The sequence below is a fragment of the Microchirus variegatus genome (assembly GCF_963457635.1).
Source record: "Microchirus variegatus genome assembly, chromosome: 2".
NCBI lineage: Eukaryota > Metazoa > Chordata > Actinopteri > Pleuronectiformes > Soleidae > Microchirus > Microchirus variegatus.
Genome location: NC_139803.1, coordinates 25,595,420 through 25,620,272, shown reverse-complemented (window position 1 = coordinate 25,620,272; position 24,853 = coordinate 25,595,420). Strand labels below are relative to the sequence as shown.

Sequence of the window (24,853 nt, the reverse complement as noted above, 5' to 3'; positions counted from 1 at the left end):
GAGTTACAGTAATCCAGCCTAGAGGTTATAAAGGCGTGGATAAGTTTCTCAGAGTCTTGTCTTGATATAATAATAATAATTAATCAGGTGAATCCTTGTCACTTTGATTTTTAATAATAATAATAATAATAATAATAATAATAATAAATATTAAAATTAAAAAAATGATTGACTGATTAATAATGATTTATCAAGTAGTTAGACAGTTAACATTCACATTAACAAGAGGAATAAGTTGTAACTAAATGGAATAACTCAATATTGACTGAATTACTTCACTGCCCCAAATGCAGTGCATCTTCTGTTGAGTAACAATAGCTCCCTCTATTGGATTTCTTTGAATATTACAATAAAATGATTGGGCTTGTGTAATGATTTCATCTGTGGAAAAACGTAGGAGCTGATGCCATGGATATATGTTCATGCTCTAATAGGGAGAACAAGTGTTTTTATACCTGACAGGTGATTTTGACTTTGGATGGAGAACTCTCGATTATGGAGGATGCATTCTGGTGACTATGGCCATAAAGGACTTGTCCGTTGATCTAACCAAACAATAACAAAATAGCATTATTGCTCACTTAGACACATAATAAAAATGCTACACAAAATGGACACTAAAAATGATTTTATCAGAGAATTATATTCAAACCTCCAGCAGCTCTTCCCTAACAACCATACGTCCGTCCTTGCCAGCTGCTCCATTGGGGTCAATTCCCACCACAAACACGCTCATGCAAGATCGGTCTCTGTTCCCCGCCAGGCTGAGGCCCAGGCCCGCCTTTCCTTTCTCCAGCTCAATCATATGTAGGACACCTGGGAGGCTGCCATAGCAGTGGATCACATTCTCTGAAAGACACAGGTGGAGTCATGGCATACAGATGTAAAAGTGTGTCACTGAAGTGTCAGATTTGTTTTGATCGTGAGGATGCATATAAGTTCACATCATGCAACTCAAAAAAAGGGGCTTTGGTTTTCGTCAGGTGCATAGGCAGTGAAACCTCATCTTAATTTTTACATGTCAGATGGGTGAATTTGTTTTTACGTCAGCTCCACCTTCTGTCCATGTCTCTATTGTTCTCACTCAGGTCCCTTCTCTTTTGCTCTCCACCTCTCCTGTCTCTGGTGTGTTAGATAGCTGTTCAGACCAATAGGCTTGTGTTATTCTGGGCTCCCTGCCACTGTTGAACCATTCCAGTCCTGTACTAATCTCCACAACTCGCCTCCCCGGGCCCAACCTCATCAATCTTTACCCCGCAGGATGGGCCCATTTTCATCCTTTGTAACACATATACACACAAGCCCCAGATGTTTGGAGGCTGGAAGTATGTCTTTTATGCTGATAGCCTGAGATGAGTATGACCTGTTCTCCTTGAAGCGGAGAGTTTATCCTACAGTTGACATTACAGTGTCTGCAGGATGCTAATAGTTTAATTGGGACATTGTGTCCTTCAGGTTTTGCTGAGGTACAACCCCCTCAAGCATGCGAGTCCTTACACTTTTATTGGAGACTGAATGAATGGATTTATAGAGGCAGAAGAAAGATGTAATTTGGCTGACCTCTAGTGGCAATTATGTGACATAGCACTCAGGGGCAGGGCTAAAGTAACTGTCCTCATCATTGACTGCACTTAAGTGAAGCTTCCGTGAGTGTACACTCAGACGAGTTAACTTATTAAATGCCAGTGTTAATATAAAGAAATGCAAAAATAAATTCCACACTGAATATGTAACTTCACCCTTATAAATGAAAAAAATTCACTCACTCTAGTTGTATCCAAACTCGTCCTCCTCTTCGTTCTCCTCCTCTGCCTCAGTAGGTCTGCCAGGAATCTCTGTCAGTGTGTCTGTATCGGTCTCTCCCACATGGGGCACCACTGGCAGGGGGAGGACAGTGCTGGTGGGAGATGCCTCTGCTTTGCTGCTTCACGCTTCGCCGGCTGTCACGCCGCAGATGGAGTTGGAAAACAGTTTATTAGTGAAATGTACAGAGAAAGAGAAAGATTTGACTCCGCAATTAGGTTTGAATCGACTTTGTGTGAGGTTTAAAGGAATAGAAAGCCACATGAGAGCTGCTGATGTAATCAGGAGTCATATGCTTGCTTTTCCATCACCTTCATAAATAGGTTAATTTCAGTTTGAGAGATAAGTTAAACCTGTGTAATATGTGTAATATATGAATGTAAGGCATACAGCCAGAAACAATGACCCTTTTAAAAATATCTCTACATTATAACTCATGTATTTACTCATGATTACATTTTTATTTTTTAATTAAACCATCGACTATTCTTACCTGAAAACTTAGAGCAACACAATCATTTTGATTCATATTAAAAATCAAAATCTAGGACAGAGAACAAATAGCAAAAGACAAAAGTTGTACTGATTTGACAAAAGTGCACCACGGAAGTCGAGCAATTAGGATGTGCACAAGTGCATGCATGTACACCCTGTTAGATAATACAATACATGACCTGTATAACAATATACCAACCAATGCACATACATACGCAGGAAGGAAAAGTAAAGTACGATACAGAGACCCACAAACTTTAAATGGGGTAGGAGTGAAAGGGTTAGTTGGAGAGAGGCGGAGGAAAAGCCTGCTGTCACCCTCCTACAGAGAAAAGAAAGGGCAACAACTATAGTTACAGACATAATATGTCCATGCTTCATTCAGGTGTTTGACCACATATTTTATGTTCTCTTATGTATTTTATGAGAAAGTTGACCTCAACTGCTTAAACAAAAGCACCACTGTTTTTGTAAACCTGGTCATTCATATGGTGAGCAACATTTCTAGTTAATGTGTCACGTACAGATGGAAAAATCCCTAAAATTCACTTCAGTGTCACTAGATAGTGAGAAATACTCTATCATTTTGCTGCCTACTGCAAAACAGTAATCCTATGAATATTAATAGGTGCAGACAAAGTGAGAAGTGTTGAATGTTTAAAAGCAGCCTCGTGCAGCATAAGCTGTATCATGAAAAACCATCTGTTTTTTTAATGTTACAACTTCTGAAGAAAAATACACATTTCTGAAATGGTTCCTTTCAACTGACTTGAAGATTGGCAACTCCAGACTAAGAACGGACACACACACGCAAACACACACAGACTCGACCATGCCAAAACACTGAACATGCACCACATGCCTGTCCAAGCTTGACCGTTGCCTCCTTGAGATTGAGCTTAAAAGGTTTTGGCATACCACATGCTAGCATTTTGATTTTGAAAATAAAATGCACTTACAGTTATAGCCTTTGCTGTCATTTAGCTTTGAGTCGCATAGAAAAGCACCATGTGGGAAAAATAAATACTCATGGCATATGCTAACAGATGCGGAAAATTGTGGGTTCACTCCTACAGAAGCAGAACTTTTATGATATTTTTTAAATGGCAAAAAGTTTGGATTGTCTTTATTATTTAAACTGTTTGAATAAAATGTTACATACTGAATGAATTTATGTTGTCAAACTACATACAATCTTGCATCAATAACATTTTTAATTCTTGCCTTTACCCTAATAGCAAAGCTCATTCTCAGTCCAGTTTTCATAGTACAGACTCGGAGAAAGACACATGACACACATACAGGCAGACATGGGGCAGCTTTCTAACCTGAGGGAGGGTAGGAGCTAAGTAGGTTTGATTTAGGGATGCACCGATTAATCGGCCAGTGATCGGAATCGGCCGATTTTCACGTGGTCGGCCGAAATCGGTGACCGGCCGATCAATCAGAATATTCCGATTTTAATAAGCCGATCAACACACAGGATTAACACACAGACAACATGAAGGATATTTCAAAGAATATTGAGTCTTTAAGATCATCTGAGACCATCCAGGAAAAAAAGGGGGGGAGAGGACTGAGGACAACTTAACCTTGGGTTTTATTTTAATGATGAACCATTAAAGCAAGCACTTTCCTTGAAGAAAGCAGTTTTCCTCTGTATCAACAAAACAAAACAAAAAACGGAATAAAGCTTTTTTTTCCCTCTGAAACATTTTAACAAAATGTTGCAAAGATTATTCCTCCAGGCTTCTGGGAGATTATTTATTGCTTGCAGAAGAGTGATTTGAAATTAGGAGGAAAACAGCAAGGATATGCTATTATGCTCCCTAGTTGGCCCCCTGTGGCTGCATTTAATAATGGCACAAGTGACCTGTCTACATCACCCAGATATGAGATGAGATCTCATGAAAAAACATTTTTCAGACTATTCCATCTGTTGTTATGAACTTCAGAGGCGCTAAAATGCAATATCAGTGAATTTTAAGTCAACATGTCTACCCATAGAGGCAAAAGCAATATCCATATTTGCTCCTCCACAGTTTAGTTGATGATAGAACCAAAACATGTTGCGATGAAATTTCAATAAACCCTGTGGTTGGAATGTATCAATAATCTATTCTGGATGTCAGTGTTACACACCTTCTCAGACTGGTTATAGAAACTATTCACTTTTGTCTTTGACACAATTGATTTATCCACGTACTGGTACGTTTAACGGAAAAAAGAATATTGTAGGTTATGTCATTGCTCTCGTTAATAAATGTCTGGATATTAAAATAGCCTTCACTTTTTCTCCCAGAGGGAAACTCCATATCCCGTTTGTCAGGACCACGTACACATCAAAAGATGCAGTTAAAAAGACGGGCTCAGCTGAGAGGTGGAATGAAAGAGAGAGGAGGCAGGAGAGATAATGCAACACAGATTAAGTGTAATGGACAGCTGATGCAACAGAAATAACCGAGACGCAAAGAGAGAGACGGATTACCTGACGTGTGCGATGCGGCATGCATGTAAAAGCAGTGGAGCGTTTCTCTGGTGCAGGCAATGAAGCTGGGCTACATAGTGACTCAGGCTGAGAGAGCAGTGTGGAACATTAAAGATGGAAGGTTGAGGAACTCAGAACTATTAAGACAAATTAAAATTTTATAAACTACTTGTTTACTTTCTTGACACAAGTTAACTTGCTGATTGCGAATTCCAGCGTTTGCTCCCTGAAACTAACAGGTTGATTTAATGGGCAGATTTGAAAGTGGCTAGATGAAAAAGATGCACAGAAAGCCGTCATAATATCATAATCAAAATCATTTTTCTACCTGAATTAAGAAGCAACAAATAACTATTGTATCCCAGGTGGGTCTAGGTGTTATTAATATTTGTTAAAGATTCAGCAACAGACGCCGGTGTTGTGGCGGAATAAACATCCCAAGCAATATGAGAAAAAGCCTGCAGCCCGTCAATCCAGTCAGCACTTCTGCGAAAAACCCGCGTCCAAGACAATAACATAATGAAAGGAAGGCTTGTAATGTAATGGAAATGCAGATGGGTGTTGTTTTCCAATCACAATTACATCATGTCATCAGCTTTAACATCATAATGACACGCTTGAATCTCAAAGTTGTCTATTTCAGCTACAAGGTAAATATTTGCTTTTCGCTCTGCTAACTTTTTGGCCATAACTTCACTGTGTACTGGGAGGTTTTATGCCTTGTTTGTTAGAAACCGCTTCCGAAACAACTAAAAAAATGAAGTCAACACAGTGAAGTGATTCTGTATGAGTCAAATTCTTGAATCTTCTGCATGTCCTACTACATTATGAGTTGCTTCAAGACTTAATGAGTGTTAAGGAAAGCATGCAGGGATGTTTCACAGATAACAAGTCATGAAAAGTGATTGAATATGAAGAGATCTGACACTGGAGCTGAGCCTAGAAATCCCCAGTAGGAAACTACTTAGTCATGCTTTAAGAGCCCGAGGGCACCTTCAAACAACAAACAATGTCGTTAACACAGTGATTTACCATGAGTGTTGCATTTATTGGTTGGAATTAGCTAATATTTTTAACTTGCCATGCAGGGATTGTCGTCACTGTCATAGATTTTCTGTCAGCATTTGAAATGGCAAACCAGATACTACATGGTTGGATATTGTATCACTTAGTTTTTGAAAGTGCCCTACATGGTCTGTGCAAAGTATTACATGAGTTTTTAAAAAAAGCTACAATGTGAGGAAACTGTGACATTTAGATTATGAGGTAGTTACTAGCAATTGGTGTGATATTATTCAGGCTTACCCTGGGCCTGTGAATAATACTCTGTACCAAGAAGGAGACTGGGTTGCCTGCCCTGCGTATAGCCTCAACCGCCTCCTCGTGACTTGCATCTCTTAGGTCTACTCCATCCACCTGATTAACAGATAAGAGGAAAATAGTTTTTTTTGTATTTCTCCTTATAAAGATAATCTCAAAACCAATACCTCCTAAAAACTCCCTCAGGCTTAATATTTAGGAGCAGTGACTTGAATTCCTTTACCTCTACGATCCTGTCTCCAGTCTTTAGGGTCCTGTCCTGTCCAGCAGGACCGTCTGCCAGGATGTGTTAAAAATCCCTCTCATCACCTCTCCATTACTCAGACGGCTGCCCATCCCTCGGCCTCCAACGATACTAATACCCAGTGACTTGCCTGGCTCTCTGAACATCTCCACTCTGAAGGAGGTATGAGCATCATTTTCACTCTCTCAACTATGTCATGTCTATGTCAAAAGCATTCCAAACAATGTGCATGTGCTCACTTCCTTGGCTGGTTCCAGTTGCTGTTGGAGGCACTTTTCTCTCCCTCTCCATCTTCACGCTCAGGGAGGTTAGGAATATCTCTACATAGTTTATAAAGGGAAAATCATTTTGATAAAAAAAACATTTTAAATGTCCTAATGTAAGTGTTTATGAACACACCACATGTTATATTAGAGAATATGATTAAAAAGATAGCATGTGGAGTTTTTTGTCCACGTTTTCCAATTCTTTCCCAACGAGAGCAGTAAAGAAAAAGTCTGAAAGCTAGCAAATATGCAACATTTCACAATTAAAAGAGGACATTCAGCACAGTTACAGTGTTTTTGGATGAGATGCATGACAAGAAAACAACAACAAAGAAACTTTAAATAAAACCTCTCATCAGTTGAGTGACAATACATGATAAATTACAATAGCAGGGTGCAGTGTGAGGACATACTTTGAAACTGGAACTGGTGTTGAAGGTTCTCTGGACAATACGTCCACTTTTGCCTGCTCTAGACTGGACTTATACTCTTCTAGATACTCTGCTGGAACATGCGTCATGCTGAACAAACATACACACATGCACTATAATTAGAGTCAAATATTTTGTGGCAACTATGCTACTGCCTACTCACTGAACCCAAATGGAAGTTTATTGAAAATAGATAACTAGCATCAAGTATAAGCTGGCATGAAAGCAGTAAATCTACCTGCTTTTTTTTAAAGCGTATCTCTATCATCTCCATTACATTTAACTCCGCTGAACTCAGCAAATCCATTCTCCACAAAAAGGTTGTTAGTGAATTATATATCGACTCTTGACATCTGATTGTTTAAAATAGTTTATTAGCCTATTAATGCCTGAGCATATCAAGTCTAATATCACTCTACTGATGGACATGCAACATTTGCCAAATTTGAAGGACATATGTTATTAAATCATGAGTAAGTTACTAATTCATGATAAAAAAAAATGAACAGAGACCATGACAAAACGTGACAACCACTCAATGTCCCATTTCCAAACAATTCAGAATGAAGCAGATTCTGAGGGGCGCATTAATGTGTCTGAGCAAAGCAGACAGATATTCAACAGATGGGTTGATTTGGTTTTTCAAACATGACAGTATGTGGACAGAGAGGAACATTAATCCTGGTGATATAATGAAATAGATGAGTCACTTCATTAAGAACATTACAACATGTGGTGAGAGACTTGGCACAGCTTAAATACCAATGGTTTATGGAAAACAGTGAGTTGAAAATGGTGTGTTAGAAATGGCATTAGTGATATCAGTCACACAAATAAAAGAAAATAAGTTCTACAGTAAATGACATACAATAATAATGTGGAGCAGTCAGTCAATATTTATCCAGATATTATATTGTTAATTTTTGTTGCCACAAGGCAAAATGGGGTAGTTAATATTGGATTTCAGTATTAATAAGTGTATCCATAATCTATACAATTGTATCTTCATCAACTAAATTTCAAATAAATATTTGTTCCATTGTTTTTACACTCTGCACAGAGCTGACATCATCATTCATTGTCTGGATAAAATTCTTTAACAGACTGCAGTGGAGCCCAGAAGCAGATGGATAGAATGAGAGGAAGGAAACCAAGATGGCAGCTTGTTGGAGAAACACCACCAGGGTGGAAGTTAGTCATACTCACACATAAAATGGGCACAGATCATCTTCAGGTGAACAAGCAGATCTAGAATGTGAAGAATTGGCTTTTATGCACTGAAGCTAACCATATTGCAAAATTGAGGTAAGCAAGCATAACTTGATCATAGGATTGATAACTGCTTTGATTTTGAATAATTCCCATTTTATGGTCTGCATTTACATTTTTTAAAACGTTTCTAAGGTTTTGTTAAGATGAAACTTAAACAGACCTCTTTCTATCATCCAGTGTATTGAAAAAAGAAAGCCAACAGAGACCTGAAGTGTATAAATATGTACCCAACAATACAAACATCAACATGTACTGTTTGTAGTATTTGCAAACAAGCAATCCTGCTGTAATTGGGGTGATGGTGAGGTCGTCAAAATAGATACCAAACACTGAACAGCTCTGCTGCATTATGTGGTTAAACTACAGAGGGAAATCAAAACAGCATTTTTTTTTAACAGTCACAACAATCACAAGACCTTGGTATTGAAACCATAAATATACACACATGTCCCAAATGCCATATCCTTGGTATCTACAGTAGTTCCAAGTGCAAACCTGAACATCAAAACAGGCTCTGGTTTTGTTTCTAGAAAGAGAGGTTACCTCCCGCAATTTACTCATGTGTATCAATAAGAGTTAATTTTAGAATATTAAAGTCCAATAAACATAAAGGAGAAGGGCCAATTATTATATGTTTAATAATTCAATATTATGTAACATTGGTTCAAGCATAACTGATTTACTAATCGTCTCTTACCCCAGATCTGGTCCAATGATACAGTGTCTTCGCAGCATGGCACGAGCCTGGACGTTGGTCAGGTTGGAAGTGGGTTCTCCATTAATTGCCAGAATCAGGTCACCAACACCAAGACGCCCATCACGGCTAATTGACCCACCATGAATGATACTGCGGCTCAGCATCCCCAAGCCTTCTTTCATGGCACTCACTGTCATGCCTTCAAGGTAAATCACAAATATTTGTTATACACCAATCACAGATTCTGAGCTGAAATTATAACAAATACCATATTGGAGCAACTGGGTTGTTGTAAACTGTACTCCTGATGTACACTGTGTCGCCATCTTTAGAGACTCTTTCATTTATGAATTTAGGAATGAAAAGGAGAATTCAGCAGTCGTTTCAGTTCTGACACAAGGACATTTTCTCATGTCGCAGCAAATAATGCTGTAAACTTTCACAGTATTCAAATTAGGTTTTCATATCACTATCCACAGACTAACTTCAGAGTGTACCATAATATATCTTGAGACCTGTCTGTATGAAACTGCAAAATAAAACCAATTTTCATGACACAGTTATGAGACGAAGTGATTGAAGCCTGACAAGTAGTTTTTAACTCCCTTATGCAAAAGCTCAGTATGTGGGTGTTACTCCAATTGGTAATAATAATAATAATAACAAAAAATAGTAGACTGCAAATACAAAACCCAAACAATATATAGACTATTTTTATTTGACCACCAAACCTTCAAATAGCACTCAAAAGCAAAAAGAGATGCTGCTTCAATAAGCACTGAGGCTTTAAAAACAATGCCTTCATAACACCTTTTTGTACTGGAAGCTGAAACTTAGTATTCTTCAAAATAGTTGCCGCCCCATGGGCAGGTTTTGAAATGCAAATGACCCGTATAGATATAAAATGACCTGTTCAGGCAGGAAAACAGCCAAAAATCTTTTCTATCATTTTGTATTTCACATCTGGCATTCAAAGTGAAGGCTGAATACGCCTCTCAGTCCCCCAGCCTCATTTACACTTCTTTGGAGGATGAGAAGATGAAGAAAAGGAACAAATAAAAGAATGTCAAGAAATTAACACAAACATTGCCCTTGACAACTGATAGTCCTTTCGAAATTGCTCCCTGAAGTCAGTACTTCCTTGTCACCGTCTTCTGCTGATTGTTTCACACCGGCCTCTTCGCCCTTGAGGATGATATTTATCACATTATTCAAGAAAGTAAATCAGTGTATTCTAAACACCAACAAGCATTGGTGTGTATTCTAAACAAAGAAGGTGTTTAAACTTTTTTTTTAACATGTATAATATAAATGACAAAAGCCTAACTTTTGAATGAGTTGAGATTAGACATTAATGATGGAGGAATTATAAGCACAAGAATTATAAGCAGTTTCTTCTGAAGGACCAGGGCTGGCAGAATGCAAAATCCAAAAGGAGGTAGAGCCCATACACTCACTTCATTCCCACAAAAAATTACAAATGATAAAATGTTTAATAATTTTGCATTTCGAATGTAATGTTTATTTACAAAAAATTGATCTTTAATGTTCGAGAAAAAAAAAACTTTTCTGTCATGGTGACAAACCTCACATGGTGGCCAACCTTCAGATTATGTCACAACTACGCATATACTGTATATAGGTAATTCCTGGCATATCTGTAATATATAATCGGTCTCATCTGAGGAAGATTCACATTTGATTAAAAGCTGTTTCCTTGATTTATCTTTATTTTTGTGGCAACGGTTTAAGTGTGTGGGCTTTACTTCCTTTTGGACTCAGAGGTTAGATGTTATCATAATCAATTCCACTTTGACAATTGCTGTCATAATGTACTAGCATCATCAGTTCTACAGGAAACAAACTGCTCCTTCTCAAAATTAATCTTCAGTCGTGAGATGGATTATTTTACCTTCATCAGAATCTCCATGTCTCCAATATCCCCAAAAGATATTACTACATTCTGGTAGTGGCTGGACTTCAGTTTCCTCCTGTGCATTAGATCTGGTCCCTATTGCAGCGAACGGGCTGTATGAGTTTAAACCCTCCTCTGGTTCTTCTGTGGTTGTGTGATGAGTCAGGTACTGATCTGAACTGCCAAGTATGGCATTGTGACCTCACAAACTTGGTGGAGAGAAAGAGGCTGGTTTCTCTGGTGAGAACACTTCAGCATTCTCTCCGAGGCTGGACGATGCTGTAAAACAGGGATGCTCATCCAACAAGTCCAGACGAGCTGTCAGCTGAGGTAAAACAAAGCATAGCAGGTGAATGAGTGTTCTCCTCTGTTAGTCAGACAATTGCCCAACAGGGGGAATCTATCTTACTCAATCCCCACCCTGCCGTCTTTGAAATGAGCCATAGAAAAGCCATCAGTGGTCAACAGAGAATAGCAGAAATGACTGGTGATGTTGTGAGCAAAATGCACAAAATGTAGTTTCATTAAAACAACATTTAAGACTTTATTACAGCCAGACTGCGGAGAACTACATTTCAGCAGGCAATTCCTATTCGGGGACAGAGCAGAAGTATGAATCTTAAGAAAAAGTAGAAAATATAATATATGCAAATATTTAAAACAAGAGGAACTTGATAATCAGGCAGAAGAAGGAGAGTAAAGTTTCATTTTGATAAGGCTATATATTTGGGACACAATTTGAAATAATATTAGGTATTAATGAAAAGGTATGACCAAGGTCAAGTATGAATCAGATCTATAAAATACTTAGAAAAATAAAAAATAGTGTGGCAATTTGGTATCTATATATCATATCATTTCCAGTATGACCGATATGTCTACAGAAAAGCCTGAGTCCAAAATGCAATTAAAGCTATGCTGCTTTTTAATAAGGATGGATTGGCTTTATTTGTCTGGTTAAATTCAGCAGTCATTTAAATAATTTTATAAGGGCACAGTCTTTCAGCAACTCAATACAAAGCCTAACGACAGGGAGGCTGCAGCACAGCCTATGATCTGAGCAATGAGCAAGAGGAGCTGTCATAGTTTCATTGACAGTGATTTGGAGGCTGACATTGTGAACTCACTATACTTTATTTGATCTTAAACACCCAAGTGAACTTTATATTGCCATTCTATAAACATGGCATTGTATTATATCATCCATATACGCTGACCTTTGGTTAAAATGGAAACACAGACACCCTTAGGAAAAAAAACTGTGTGGCTTTTGCTCCTTGTTTATTTTCCTTGTCATTTAATATCCATTTGGGGAGTTGCTGTTTTTGGGCCACCAAGAGCAACAAAAGTAGCCCCAGCTACAACCCTCATATAACAACAAAGTCTGTAAGGTTGTTGCTGCTTTCACAAAATACAGAAACAAAACATTAATCATGACATTTTGGCTCTTGATGGCAGACAAACAAAAGAATAATGACTACATGCTTTACAGCTCATTTGGACAAAGGGCAGTTACTGTTGCACTCGGATTTAATGAAACAAGGGAATAATAATAATACTTCTGTGTTTTCTTTCATTCCAGTGTGGTATAAATAAAAAAAGTTTGCTTACTTCAGGTGTGGAGGAGTGCAAGTAATCCAGGTCTGTGCTACAGCTGCTGCCATAAAGAGCAATCATGGATGCCTGGAAGGTGTTGTCTTCAATCCCAGAGTATGATCTAACAACTTGTCATCACATAAATCTGTTTCACTGGTGTCAATCTGTAATAGTGAATGATAAAATACCAGGAAAGGAAAAACTGACCAAATCAAACTGTTTTTTAATTAATTTTTGAAATTCAGGAAATTATCCATTTGCCTTGATGCACTTTGACAGTGCACCAAGGCAATAGTCTCAATAGTCGGCATCGCCCTGAACAAGGATCCATTGAAAATGTATTAAAACCTCTTAAGGGATCATTTTAATGAATTTTTGAAATTCAGGAAGTGATCCATTTGCCCTGATGCACTTTGACAGTAAGCTGATTTTCTTCTCAAAAACAAAAAGTATCTCGGAATGACTTGAAATTTACCATCATAATAGTCGGCATCGCCCTGGACAAGGATTCGTTGAAAATATTTGCAAACCTCTTAAAGGGACAATGTGTAGTATTTATGGGTTTATATAACCCAAAATCCACTGTTTTATACATATTGTCTAGACATACTGCATTGTCTAGTCGCTGTATAATAGTTTTTGTTTAATTTTCGTAGTGTTTCAAAAAGTCATGTAAAATAACATGGTCGCGGGCCGCGGTTGCATAGCCACTGTTAGCAGCGAGACGCCATGTTTCTACCGGAGCCTGTAAGGACAAACGCGTGAGAACAAATCAAGCGTCTCTTTACTTGTAGCGGAAGTCCCGCCTCCTCTCTCTCCGCTTCGTCTGCTATGGCCGCGGTAGCTCGCCCTCTCCCTCACCTCACGAACCTCATCTGCTGACACGGAGAAAGACGACGAGGACGACATTTGACCAGCTGTGGATACCGTATCGCTCAGGGAAGGGAGGGGGTGAGCAGAGCAGTAGTTCTTTGTTGTAAATTTCAGCCTCTCCTCTAGATGGCACTATAAACTACTTATTTCACCTTTAAGGAATAATTTTAATGAATTTTTGAAATCCAGGAAATGATCCATTTGCCCTGATGCACTTTGACAGTGAGCTGACTTTCTTCTCATAAACAAAAAGTATATTGGAATGACTTGAAATTTATCATCATAATAGTCGGCATCGCCCTGAACAAGGACCCGTTGAAAATATATTCAAACCTCTTAAGGAATAATTTTAATGAATTTTTGAAATTCAGGATATAGATTTGCCATTTGCCCTGATGCACTTTGACAGTGAGCTGACTTTCTTCTCAAAAACAAAAAGTAATCTTGGAATGACTTGAAATTTACCATCATAATAGTCGGCATCACCCTGAACAAGGATCCGTTGAAAATATTTGCAAACCTCTTAAGGAATAATTTTAATGAATTTTTGAAATCCAGGAAATGATCCATTTGCCCTGATGCACTTTGACAGTGAGCTGATTTTCTTCTCAAAAACAAAAAGTATCTCAGAATGACTTGAAATTTCCCATCATAATATTTGGCATATGTTCATAATACTGTTAATATATGCATGTTCATAATACTGTTTTTAACATGCAATTTGTTCAGCATGTGAAGTTTTTACGTCATCTTTACATTAAAATAAAAGAAAGTGCAATAAGAAGCTGCTTTTTCTCTTACATTTTAATCACATTCACATGATTGTAAAATCACTAGGTTAATTTTAATATGGTATGCCTTCCGTGCTTGTGGCCAGGTTCAGAGATTTTGTGAAACCTTAAGTCAATGACATTTAACATGTTTTTCTTAAACTGTGTGCAATCATATTTTTAATAGATTATTGAAATGTACAAATAACACAAGCTAAATAGTTATTTAATTGTAAAATACACTGAAAGTAATTAAATTAAATATCAGTTTACACTGTATTTTACATTTGCATGGCAAAACTGTACATTTCAGTGACAGTAAAAAGATGTTAATTTTACAGTGACATAATGGCAACCCAGCTGCCAGTTCGTCACTGTTTTTTTACAGGAATATTTTTTAACTGTACTGTATTGGAAAAGCAAGAAAGCATGTTGGAGGATTAAACTTGTCGTGCTCAATTCTGAGAGGCCATAGAGCAAAATACCCTTCTGAAGTGCACTGCTCGTCCTGCAGGAGAGCTGGATAACTCCACAGAGGCTTCATACAGCGCTGTAATCCAGCTAACCTTGGCAGCCCAGATGTCTCATTTTGTAATGCAGTGGCAGATTTACTACAACAGCTCTAAAGCTAAAAGAATGCAAGCACTTTTGTTGAGAGAGCGAGAAACATCCTGAACAAAGCGTTACGAGTGCTGGGAGCAATGAACAAGCCACTGGACTGACTTAATATTTTGACAGGTGCCCCAGTGTGTTCAAATGTACCAGGAGGGTTCATGCTCTTGGAAAATCCAATCACATAGTAATATGAATTGAAGAGCAAAGAGCATTTTCGCCTGGTCACCTCCTCTGAAAGAACAGTGGGTGGAATGCTAAACCATGCAGCCTACCTCCACACTTTTTCCTGCATGAAAAATTCAAGCCTGTGTAAGCTGAACCCTCGTGACTGGTTACTGCGTTGCAAGATTCTATATAAAGAGTAAGACGGCCTGACTCATAGACTCGCATACACACGGTGATACATCCGAGGCATGCTGAACATAATTGTAGAATAAAATTACAAAGGCATTCATGCCACTCTTGGTGAACCTGAACATACATGCCTATATTATACTATTTTCTTTACCCCTACACACATATCACATTCTACCTTGAACATGCACACAGGTTTAAAGCACAGAAAAATTAAAGAACACTAATGCTTACAGGCAGTGGTTTGGCAACTCCTATCTGGACCTTGCCGAGCTGAGCCCCCTTCAGGGCCTGGACGGTATCCTCCAGACTGGCTGTCCAGGTTGGTGGAGTTGACATATATAAGTCTGTCCCCTGGTTATAATCTGCCATCTTGCTCAGCCACACCGTTAGGAACCAGAGAACGAATCACAAACACTGTCTTGGCAGGATCCAGTGGGTCCCGTGTCCAAGTCAGTCTAGTAAAGTTCAGTTAGAAGAGGTTAAAAAGTTGCATGGTAAACTAAGGAAAATACATTTATGTAAGTTAGCTTTGTAGAGATTGTAATTTTTTCTGCAAAAAGGATAAAAACTACTCCAAAACATTATTAGGAATAGCAGTTACTGAATTTTTGATATTAACAATACAGATAGTGTGATGAAACAAAAATCAAAAAGGTAAAACACTAAATTCCCCCTAAGAATTCCCACCTGGTAGTCCAAAATACTGAATCCTAGTCCCCCTTCTCCTTTCTCAAGCTCGATATTCTGGATCTCCAGCTCCCACATTGCCAAAGGAGATCCAACTGCATCCTCTGTCACATTATCCTGTACCGTTGTTTCTGTGTTCACCTCTTGGTCTTCAACAACCAGTATACTGCTCAGGTCTTGTTGTTTCTGCAATAGAAAAAAAGGTGAGGAAGTCATGCTCTTAACAGCGTGGATTTCACTCCCAATGATAGGCTACTACCCTCAAGTTGTGTTTTTGGCTCAGCTTTCTGGCAATAGATGCAGGGGAAATATCTTTGGGATGGTGAGGCCTCAATGCATTATCACAGATAAAGCTGGAGAGATGAAAACCTGATGCCCAAAGGTGAGCTGGTTTTGATATTTTATATATCGAGCAAACGTTGTTGGCTACTGCTGGTGAGGTATTCCTGGAATGGCTTTTAATAAACATTCAGCCTTCCCTGTCCATTGCTAAGTCTTAATCCATTGTGGATGACACCGGACTACGCTGTCCAACCATATTCCCTTTCTTTTATATCTTTTATGAGGAAACATTTTTCACCATGCATTACTGCAAGTAAGATGAAGGGACTTTCTGACTGACTTGGATTCATCATTAGTTGCAGTGACCTGTAAGTAATATCACCTGCGTTATTCTAAAAACCACACTTTAACAAAAAAAACACTTTTGCATTATTATCATGCGCATAGTTTATTAATGAAAATGTAGTACCTTTAAGTTGAGTGTGGACAAATCCTGGTTTCGTTTGGACATCATCCATGTCAGTCTGCAGGTGAGAGGTGGGTCAAAAGCAGGTGACGTACAGTGGAAGTTCCTTCAAGATTCTAACGACCTCCTTGTGGGTCTCACCGATGAGTGATATGCCATTGACCTGTGACAGAAAGTGCTGATCTTAGCAGAGCGAGTCGTTTGGTGAGGTGAACAAACTGTAAACTCGGTATCAATACAATACTCAATAGTTGTGACAGTAAATCCAGCAGACATTAAGCAAGCTATGCATTAAATTCTTAGACAGAAACTACTGCACAGTGTAGTCTGTTTACATTTCTACTGCTCCACTCTACATCCACACACGTCTTTGCTCTTTTTGGCTAAAGGCCCTGGGAAAGAAATGAGAGGTTCTCTGTTTATGCTAGTTGATCCTGTCACACGTAATTCAACCTTGGTTAGTACTTGAAATCATTAGGCAGAGATCATTCTGATACCTCAAACATACATGTGCTTTCTGTAACCACCACACAGTATTATTGCGATAACATGCCAATGACCACCCCATTAAGCAAAGTAGTTTGCGAAATGCAATTATAAATTGAAACCCCTGCAAATGGTGATTGCAAACATAATATAAACAGCTCCACACTGTTGGTCCTTAAGTGTTTTATTTCATTTATGTGACCACATACCTCAAGCAGCTCATCTCAATTGAACAGCTTGCCGCAGCGACCAACAGGTCCCTCAGGTAGAATAGACCGGATGTAATGATGCCCACTGTTGGCTTCTAGATTGATCCCCAGGCCACTGTTGCAATAAACTTCTCCACTTGTGCCACCTGACACAGAAACAACAAATCACATCCATAAATACTGTATATTAATGACTCAGTCCCCTTGTCTGACGACTAAGGTCACGTTTGCATTTACTATTATGAAGTCATTGCCTTGGAGAAAAACACTTTGCTCAGTATAATTTGATACACGAGAGAGAGGAATTCACTTAAGAATTTGACTTACTATAACTTCATTACTCGGTCCCAGAATCTCCTGCCATTTTATCATTAGTTCTTCTTCTTCAAAGAGTGTTAACTTCATCACTTGGAAAATACAACACAAAAATAGTTATATTAACATAATGAAACACACATAAAGGCAAATCTGATTCATCATTCATGGCCAGTAATACAGGATAAATTAATTTCTAAGTAATAGTTTTCATGTGTTTGAGACAAGCCCCACATTAAAGAAGGCTTTTATCTGCATCTATTATTTTTTACTGCACTCTCTACAGCAAACATCTCAGTATTTTTCTTACATTGTTTGTTGCTAGCCAGTGTGGTCCTGACAACAAGAATGCCTATCTCTCAGGTATGGGTGCCCGGTATCTTTTCTGGACAACTTAAAAAAAAAAAAAAACAGAATCCCAGCCTCCTACCATGTTTGTCTTCTGGCAGCTGATCCATGGCTGGCTTGACATCGGATCCTTCACTCTTTGTCTGAAGCTGCTTTTTATCTGTGGTGACTGGAAAACACATGATGAAAAGTGTTAGAGAGAGAAGCAGCCAGCGGAACTGACAGTGCGCACACACAGCCACTGGAAAAAAGAATCTGCTCACCATTTAAATGCATGTACAGTATGCCTGCTAATTTAGAAATCCCTGCCACTCTATTCATCTAATATTAACTTCCAGAAAAGCACTGGCCTTTCATTCTTGCTCAGTCTCTCTCCATTCAGATGTATGGAGACTAATTTTTCCACTGGTTTGAAAAGAGTGTGTCTACTCCTTGATGACATGTTTAATGATCCCTGTATTTCCCATTGATTATCCTAGACTGCAGTAGCCCACAATGGTCTCATTTCTCCTGTCTGGGTTTAAATATCTTATTATATTCACATAATACCAAAAGATATGACTGACTTTTTGCATTATTGTGTGATTGTACAGCTATTTGCAGGACTTTTTACCCTGCTGTTTCTCCATGTCTTCCTGTCAGAAACATTGGCATCTGAAGGTTTTTTATCATCCTCACTTATCAACTGCCACAGTTTGAATCCAAATCGTTTGTATTTGTTTCTGCAGGTTTCTGGGCTCCAACATCCTGGTGCTAAAACCACGTTCAAGTGTCACATGTCATAATTGGCACTTAACAACTTAGGTGAGTTGCAAACCTCACCTATAACTCCACAATCAACTTCATAGTTATACGAATGTTATGTGGTATGTTTGGCATTGTGTAGATTTTTACTGTATATTATTCAAGGTCTAAATCATGGGTCACCTATATTTGTCGAGGGGCCACAACTGTTCTTGGGAGATATGGTTGGTTTTCATATGTAAATGTTCTTATAGTTGGTCTGATGCTTGTTGTTGAGACTTTGAAAGACAAACAAAATACAAGCAAGTTTATCCTCTTTTTTCAATTTAAAAATAAAAGTAAAATCAACATTGTTCATTGCTTTATTATGGCAGTAATCACAAGGTTAATATTATTTGAAGGGTGTTTTCCATGAATGAATGAATGAATGAAGTCATCCTGGATGTTGTTCGTGTTTGGGTTTTAAAAGAAATCGGTGGCTTAATTTCCATGCGAAAGAATATATATAAATTTGTCAGTGATAATTAATAACTAGATTTCCATTTCAACTCCCAGTTTCAAATATTTATTTGGAAAATGAAAAAATCTCTTTGTAGCAGAATAAAAGAACACCTGCTAAAGGTTCTTTGAAGGGACAATTTTCTCATTACCTTATACATGTCACATAATAATGTTGACATCATTGTGGACTGTATTAATTAACCCTGTATTAATTTGCAATCAATTAGGCTCCTAATCTGAGTCCCACAGCACATTATCATTTACACTTACGAAGAAAATTCACACACTAATGCAACATAGCAAACAAAATTTGTCTCGTTTCAAAAGATGCAAGAAATTACACACAGTCTAACTTTATGTTAAATGTCCTGCAGGAATTATATTAAAACTTAATGTTTCATTATGCTAATTTGAGACATTATGTTAATTGTATATTCAGTCACAAAAAAGCTTTGATTGTGAATTATTCAAAGTTATGTATCTCATAATTTCCCCTGTTGACTGAATGAGTAAATATGATCACTGTAATTGATAATACACAACATTTACTGCATATATTACCTCATGCCACCGAAGACAGTGGAAAAGGTACAAAGGGGGAGTACTCACAGCTATTATCTGGTCTCCTACATGAATGCGACCATCTTGATCTACGGCGCTGTCTTTTGTTACACTCTTAACAAAAATTCCAGACAGTTCTGTGCAGTCAGAACTGGACAAAAACATTACAGGGATGAAGAAAGGAGCAATGAATCATGACATTGAATCAAGCCCAAGGATAAAAGTGAACAGATGTTCCAGCTTGATGGTAGAATCAGTGCAAGAGAGCAAGCTTCGTAATGAGTGATGTGATGAACCTGGCACACTCGTACTTTAACAAACTGTCTTACTAAGGCACTATTCAAATATTTCAAGTGGATGAATATAACAGGTCATAGTGAAATGCTACAGTGCCAGTATATACTCACTGACTATACTTGTATAAAGCGTCATTAATTTTCCTTCTTTTTTTCTGAAGGCCTGTGGAAATTGGCAATAAAAGACTTAGCCTACTTCAAAAATATGTAATCATAAGTTAATAGTAACAGAATTTACAGTAAATAATTACAATACCCATAAGCATTTATTTGGAATTGTGGTTCTGTTGTTTTGATTAATAATTTTATTAAAACCTAAGCCCTGGTTTGGACTGCAAATGAACTAGGCTAACTTTTCACTACATAGTTTTTACCAGCACATTTTTGCTGTGAATAATGCAGATTAAATGCGGCTTTAACCTGGATTGATGAGCCAAGTAGAAATACCAAAATATCCTTAAAAAGCGCCACAACGGGCCACTAAGTCATAAAACTGAGGTTGTAACCATGTTTAAACTCTTTTCACATTACACATTCAATCTAGTGTGATTTAATGGGGCTTTTAATGTGACGCATGGGTGTAATTAAAACATCAAAATTACATTTTAAATCATCATCAACTGTTATAAGGTGATCTGCATTTTGTCACCTGAATTTTTATCTCCAACATAGCCAGCAATAGTGATCCCCAGTCCCTGTGTGTTCTTTGCAAGGCTGACATCAAATGCTTCAGTCTCATCTTCCTCATAGCCCTGTGAAAAGATTAATGGGAATGACACATCGGCATCAGCTGGACAAATAAAAGTAAAGTGTGATTTATTTGGCACCAGTGGAAATGCACTCAAGTCATCCGTCTACACTGTGTGGTCACCAAAATATATGTTTCAACTCATTAACGAGTGCTTTGAGCTTGTCGACCATAAAAACATTGCTAACATGTGCCATCAAAAATATATTTTGTTGTCATTCAAATAGTGCGTCAATGAGAGTTGGCAAGTGTCGTAAAATTGCTGTTTCTGAGAAAGCACAGCAGCGTTCATTCGTTATAACCTGCAAAATTCTCTTATTTAATTTATCCAGGACTATCAAGATGTAAGAGGGAGTACAAACTGGAGATCAAAAACCTCAACTTCAGGTCTGAAAGTGTATACCTCTGAATATGCATCATATATCAATCATCTTGATGCTTTGTTATCAAGACGCTGCTCTTTATAGGGATACTTCAAATCAAGAAAGCAAATTGAAGATTAAAAATAAATGTCCTTATAAAAGGGGTTTCCAGCAAACACTTTTTTGACACTTTTTTCCCACCTGTTGTTCAGTGACAGTGGGGAGCACCACCAGTATGACAGCAGCGGGAGTCTCGTCTACAGGACCTCTGGTAACCACCAGCTTCACTCGATTGCCACACTGCTTAAGGACCTGGGCCACCTCCTCACTGCCCATGCCACACAGGTCAGTGTCACCAAATCTCAAGATGTGGTCCCCACTGCGCAGGCGGCCATCCTGAAGTAAAAATAGGATGTTTTTTTAGCGTAGTCTTTCTGGGTAATTATCGTTACTACCAAATAAGACTGAGTGATGGCTGAGTGATGCCAATTACCTTCTTCTCACTCAGAAACAAAACACATTAAGCAGAGATGCATTCATGCAATCACCTGATCAGCTATGCCTCCAGGAAGGATGGTTTTGACAATAACCCCAGTGGTCTTGCCTCCGACAATACCAAATCCGAGGCCTGTGCCATTGTTGACCAGTTCAATTGTCTCCTCGTGTTGCCACTACAAGAAGAACCATTAAGATTAATGAGAAGTGAATTTGCTAAACAATATAGCTAAAACATCAGATGTGGTTCGATGTGCAGATGGTGGTTTCAGTGTTATGTAGTGCTATCTAATGTGAGTTAAGGAAACCATTTGAAGGACACCATCCTGACTGTGACAAACTGTGTGTTGGCCTGTGTATGACAAACAGGAATGTGTATTCGTGGCCATGTGCAAACTCTTCTGCAAGACTGTATGTCTCTGTGTAAAGGTCTTATCAGAGCATGAACCCTGCATATTGTTTCCAAATGTCTTACAGAGAACTGTTTGCTTTGTGAGTGTATTTTACGGCACTGGAGTTGGCTGACGCTGTACTGGCAGCAGAGGGTGTGCGGGACACCACAGGACTGGACAGCTGAGGTATTGGGCCTCTAGCAATTGTGAGCTGCACCCTCTCTGAAGCACTCTGCAGGATGCTAATAGCCTGCTGATGGGTCACTGTTTGGTCCAGGGGCTGGCCATTGATGGCCAAGATCTGGGGCCTCATGTATAAACCGTGCGTACGCACAAAAAGACGGCATACGCTTGCTTTCACGCACATGATGGCATTTATATAAATGTACTTGGCGTGGAACCTAGCTGACCGCAGCGCAAACTCTCGAGCTGCCGTGAGGTGGAGACGCTGCAATATTAAGCTCTGAAACTTGTCACAGTGTTTCAAAGTAATATTATTAATGTGTCTGCAGTGACAAACATGAATTATTCTGTGACAAACAACAATGATACACCACGTACGTTTGAACATGTGTGGATAAGATCAGAGGACACTGAAGACAAAACTGATCCTGCGCGCAAACACACATACTTAAGCGCGCGCGCTCGTGTGTGTGTGAGGGAGTGAGTCACACTTTTCTCTAAGTCTTACTTTGAGCAAATAACTGAAATTGATTTAACACAAATTAATCTTTTCTTTATGTAAATAGACACAGCTGCTGACGTGAACGCATGAACACACGTCAGTCTACAATGTTTTAAACGCTCCAAAATAAAGTTACAAACTAATTTGTTGTAAGATAATTGGACTTTAATGTTGAGTAGAACATTTCCTTATCCCATTTTAATCCATACGATAACAAAATAACTGCCAAAAAGTTATTCCACCACCACTGTGCCTTTCATCAGAAGAAACAGCTGATGCAGGTGCGCGCTCGTCAGCCGCTGGAGACACTGGCACACCTGAGACATCGGCACACTGGCATCCTCTTCCTCCCTGTTCCTCCCTCCCCAGCGTCCACAACACAATCAGTGACAGTAATGAATCATTATTGTGCAGTAACTCAATGAGCTCTATCTGCTTATTCTGTGCGTAATGCGCGTGTGCGTAACTGGATGATGACGCGTGACACTGACAGATTTATAGATTGTTGAAATGATCTGTAAATTCAGCTCACATGGATAAGTCATGTCTAAACAAACATCTTACATCAGAAAAACTACACCCACAGGATCAACTATCAATGCACAGCCAGTTTTTTTAAACATCAACATTAATATGAGAGCAGCCGTGGTGACCCTCACATTTAGTTCATTCTAATTCCAAATGATCAAACAAACAAAAAATATTAATATATTTTTTATTTATACATTTACATGCCGCATTTGTCATTGTTCTTCAGGAAGGAGGCGTCAGAGAGGGCGTTTTAGAGTCATTTGTATATTAATGTTTAGGGTGGAACGAGGGCATGGTGTGTTACTCATTCACCTCCGCTCAGTTTCACGTTTGATGGGTACGTACTTTTCAAATTTTATGAGTACGCCCTCTTTCAGTATGAAAGCTGCGCACTCTTTTATACATGAGGCCCCTGGTCTGCCTCTTTGAGCTTTCCATCACTATATGGAAAAGAAGCAGAGTCGTTTAGAGATGGACATGAAACAATTCATGTTGTCAGAGCTTTAAAATTTTTAGAATCCATCTCTAAAAGCATTGTTTTTAATGTTCGTATCCTTTCAGCACACATTTATAGCATTTAAACTCAAACTTTAAATTATAGGTGAACACATTTGTTTTTATAAAAAGTGTGACAACATCTGAATCAGTCAAAGATCATTGTCCTTTTGTCTCTTTGAACGACAGCCTGTGTGTGTGTGTTCGTACGTGCCAATGTGCCACACGTCTCTGCTGGATTTCTTGGATGAAGATGCCAAGATCTCCGCAGTTTTCACTTTTGAGACCCACTACACTGAAGCCCAGACCTACTGACACTGGCTTCTGCAGCTCCACATGAGTCATGTAGCGCCCCTGTGTAATGCATACATATACACTTTGAGCCCTTGCTGATTCATTATAGCATCAAAGCTAGAAGCAACTCTTAGAAGTCTGTTTGAACTGCCTCAAGAGAGAAGAGCACTGTCTATAGTCTGAGGTTCTCATTTCTGTCCTTAGTTCCCAGTCCTCAGTTGTAACTCAATCTATCTTCTCACAGATGAGGTGGATCGATGTTAAAACAAGCTTAACGTTTAAAAGACAAAAATATGGTTACATCTGTAACAATCGTTTTCATAAACAACAGTTGGTCATACCTGTGCCATAGACTGGATGATTGATGATGAAATTCTTCAGATGATGTCCTGCCATTAATGTGTGTGGCAGCAGATGTATCTGAATGGGGAACATGGCTTCCATTGAGCTCCCACGTGATGTCGGGACACCCCTGGACACATGTGGACATATAGTTTGTGAGTGACATTCATTTTGGTGGATCAGTCGAATATGCGTTTTGTGTCTGTGTAGGTGTCTAAAATAATATCATAAAGGACTATAGAACAGACCAAATACCAGTGAAACATTCTAAGAATTAACATAAACATTTAATTTTAGACAACGAAAGCTGAATTTTGGGTGTCTAACACCACTGGGATCACAGATAGTTTATTATTGTCCAATGACGATTAGCTGGATCTATGGCAGCCTAATCCTTAATGGCACTTAGCTGATGTTCCAACAGTGACTAAGCTCCAAATACAATATTTCTGTCATGGTGTGGGAGTAAATA

General features: G+C 38.6%; 1 pseudogene across 1 annotated transcript in view; it reads right to left on the bottom strand.

The window, feature by feature from the left end:
• The window catches only part of LOC310940883 (multiple PDZ domain protein-like), a 28,613-nt pseudogene extending 4,084 nt beyond the window's left edge, over positions 1–24,529 (bottom strand). Inside the window, exons 1-28 of the transcript in view lie at positions 24,381–24,529; positions 23,960–24,099; positions 23,663–23,690; positions 22,150–22,335; positions 21,696–21,818; positions 21,349–21,543; positions 20,687–20,789; positions 19,786–19,878; positions 18,018–18,104; positions 17,600–17,679; positions 17,273–17,418; positions 16,581–16,740; positions 15,830–16,015; positions 15,374–15,581; positions 12,543–12,691; positions 10,929–11,256; positions 10,098–10,201; positions 9,017–9,215; positions 8,254–8,295; positions 7,030–7,137; positions 6,590–6,670; positions 6,330–6,503; positions 6,092–6,202; positions 4,787–4,873; positions 2,541–2,620; positions 1,767–1,921; positions 653–849; positions 456–545 (exon numbers count right to left, since the gene is read on the bottom strand). The product of the transcript in view is annotated as a multiple PDZ domain protein-like (transcript). The remainder of the gene's footprint in view (positions 1–455; positions 546–652; positions 850–1,766; positions 1,922–2,540; positions 2,621–4,786; positions 4,874–6,091; positions 6,203–6,329; positions 6,504–6,589; positions 6,671–7,029; positions 7,138–8,253; positions 8,296–9,016; positions 9,216–10,097; positions 10,202–10,928; positions 11,257–12,542; positions 12,692–15,373; positions 15,582–15,829; positions 16,016–16,580; positions 16,741–17,272; positions 17,419–17,599; positions 17,680–18,017; positions 18,105–19,785; positions 19,879–20,686; positions 20,790–21,348; positions 21,544–21,695; positions 21,819–22,149; positions 22,336–23,662; positions 23,691–23,959; positions 24,100–24,380) is intronic.
• Positions 24,530–24,853: the final 324 nt, after the last annotated feature.